We start from the raw sequence: 3107 nt of genomic DNA, 5'->3' as shown, positions 1-3107 counted from the left end.
GGGTCTCACGGGAAGAGCTTCTGGACCTGGGCCAGGCTGTCCAGCTCTCCTGAGGGCCCTTCTCGGTCAGCTGAGGACTTCTGGACTGGGATACCCCGAGGCCTCCTGGCTCCCCAAGGGTGCTGCGGAAAACTGCATGGTCCCCTGAGGAAGCCACCAGCCACAGACACATTTTTTTCCCTTTTTTGGGTAACACTCAGCGATGCACAGGGGTAACTCCTGGCTCATGCACTCAGGAATTACTCCTGGCGGTGCTCGGGGGACCATATCGGATGCTGGGAATTGAACCTGGGTTGGCCGCGTGCAAGGCAAATGCCTTACCCACAGCTGTGACTATCGCTCCAGCCCCAGCCACAAACACTTGCCAGGGCAAGAGACTGAGTCTCTGAGCTGGCCACAGGAGTGATTTCCAAGATGGGTGAACAAAGAGGCATGTGAGTAGGGCAGTGAGGCTTCTAGAACTTTCTCTCCTGATTCACAGCCTCGGCCAGCCTTCCCCCCCCCCCCCCCCCCACCATACACATTAGAGTTGGAGGCTTGAGGAATGCTAAAAATTTAACATATGTTAAAAAGGTATTCAATTCTCAACTAATATTCACATGGAAATATGACATTAAAATATTTTTAGCTTTCAGGAAGCTGGGGGTTGGAATGCTGTAATACAGACACATTTTTATCATTTAAAAAGGAATCAGCCTCCTGGCATCTCTCAGGAACTCAGAGAGTGACTGTGTAGAGAGGGAGCCTAAGGGAGGCAGGTAGGGCTGGGCTTCCAGGGGGCCGTGGTGGCCCTGCTGGCCCTGCTGAGCAGGTGGCTTGTTGTTGCCAAGGCTACAGTAACCCTGCACCAGGACCACGATCTTCCTTATTCCTGCAAATTCCAGGATGTGGGCCGTGGGAGGTCCTGAGTCTGGTCCCTGGGTCACCCATAAGCACTCTGGGGGTCCCTGTACCACCGGCCCTGAGCACTGATTACTGAACCCTGAGGCTGGTACTGCCAGGCTGAGTATCACTGGGAAAGGCTCCTGAACACTGCTCACCCCCCAGCTTCCCCCAAAACACCTCTGAAAGACTGAACCAGCCACGGGTGGGCTAAAGATGGCCACACCCCTCCAAGCCAGGCCCCGGACCAGATGCTGGCACCCTATGGAGTCTCAGGCTGGCTGCTGTCCTGGGAGGAGGCTCTGCCCACAGGAGACGCACCTGAGTCCTTTCTGGGGGGGAGGAGGGCTCGAGGGGAGGTCCACATGGGAGTGTAGACCAGGTGGCCAGATTTGGGGGTCATGGAGGCAGAACTTATGGGTTCTGGGGACAGGGGGCCCTGAGGCTGATCATTCTGGACAGAGGAGGCACTTGGCCCTCTCCTCTCTACCATGGGCTCCCTCTAACTGGCACCTTTCAGGCTCACAGGTCTTGGGGCCTGGGGCAGGGCTGGTCCCCATTTCAGCTACCAGGCATGGGCACGAAGCAGAGAAGGGTTCCGTCTGCCGCTGTACCCACCCGGCCACTGAAGAACCCCTGGTGCCAGAGGTCAAGGAGGGGGGCCTGGCACTTGGTGGCCATTCCCTGTGCGTCATAGCCTGGGGGTGCTGACTGGGTCCCCAAGGACTCTGCTGATAACCCTGCCTGCTGCAGACCAGCTCCTGTTTGTACCCATCTGGCAGGGCTGGAATCCCTCACACCCCAGGTCCTGTGACCTCCCCCGCTCCCTCCAGACCCTTGGGCTGGTACCCTCGCATGTAGAGGCAGAGCCCCTCACTCCTCAGCCTGGACCAAGGGAGCAGCTCAGGCTGGCAGCTGGCTCTGTAGCCAGGATACCCACGGGAGCTGGGGTGCAGGAAATGACCACTTGGCCCCCGGCGGCCGCCCCTCAGTCTTCACACCTCTGGGAGGCCGCTCATTGGCAGTTAAAAATCTGTTGTGACTTGTCAGAAAAATGAATAAATGGGCACATTATTTTTTCATTCCAGACCTCAGCATCTGTTTGTCTAATCAGGAAGCTGAGTGGCGAGTCGGTGGCGGCGTGGTGCGGGGCTGATGTGAGCTTTCCTGTCGCGGGAGTTTAGAGGGGTAATGAACAGGGCTGAGCTCTCATCCCATTACGCCCGCGTGATCCCGGCGCCAGGCCCTGCACGGCCGCCGGCCGCCACCCTGCTGGGACCTGGCAGTTAAGCAGAGGCCTTTGGTGGGAACGCGAACTGACAGGCGTAATCCTCTCCCGCTCCGGGGGGCTTGTGAGCGTGGGGAAACAGGGGCACTTGCAAGACCTGGGCGAGGGGGCCATGGGGGCTGGGAAAGTGGCCCAGTTCGGCTGGGTACACCTCAGGGTAAGGGGCTGAGAGGAGCGAGAGTTGACTCCATCACTCAGCCTCAACTTCCTCATCTATAGAATGGGGGCGAGGTGGAGAGTGGGTGAGGGCGCAGTGGGAGGCGACAGGCAAACCTGCCAATGCTCCTGAGGCACCTTGGCCTGTTTGCTGGCCCGAGGCCTCCCAGGAGGTGGCCTGATGGCCCTTTCTAAGCGGGACAGTTCTGGCCGTAAACACACACGCTAGCACCCAGATCCGTGGCTGGGGGTTCTCGCCGAGGTGGGCGCGAGAACTTAGCCAGCAGCTTTTGGGGACCCTGTTATCAGGGACACGTGAGAGGCGGACAGGACAGCATATTCAAAAAATAAATACGGAGCCGCAGCACTCTCTCGCCGCCCATGTTCGGTGGTCTCGCGCCACTTACCCCACCCGGGATGGCCGATGGCAATGGGCTGACGAAGGAGGAAGCGAGGGCCGGGCTGGTTGGTGATCAGCTGCAGCTTATTCCAATCTCATCTCCGTTCTCCTCCCTATCCTCCTTGATCGTTCTCTTCCTGATTCTCCCCTTACTTATATCCCAAATCATGAGGGGCTGGGGTAGCAATTACACATAGGTGTGATCAGACAATCAACAGGTGTAAAGTCCATCCCTCAGGGGAAGCTTCTTCTAGGAAAAATTCTCATTCCGCAAGAGGACCCGCCTAAGGGTGAAATAGCATCTAGGGGTGCGCTTCTCCTTTCCTTAGTCCAACAACTGTTTCTTTTTTTTGCTTTTTGGGTCACACCCGGCGATGCTCA

The sequence above is a fragment of the Sorex fumeus genome, unplaced genomic scaffold (genome assembly GCF_029834395.1).
Source record: "Sorex fumeus unplaced genomic scaffold, SorFum_2.1 ptg000129l, whole genome shotgun sequence".
Lineage (NCBI taxonomy): Eukaryota > Metazoa > Chordata > Mammalia > Eulipotyphla > Soricidae > Sorex > Sorex fumeus.
Note: the sequence above shows the minus strand (reverse complement) of the source record.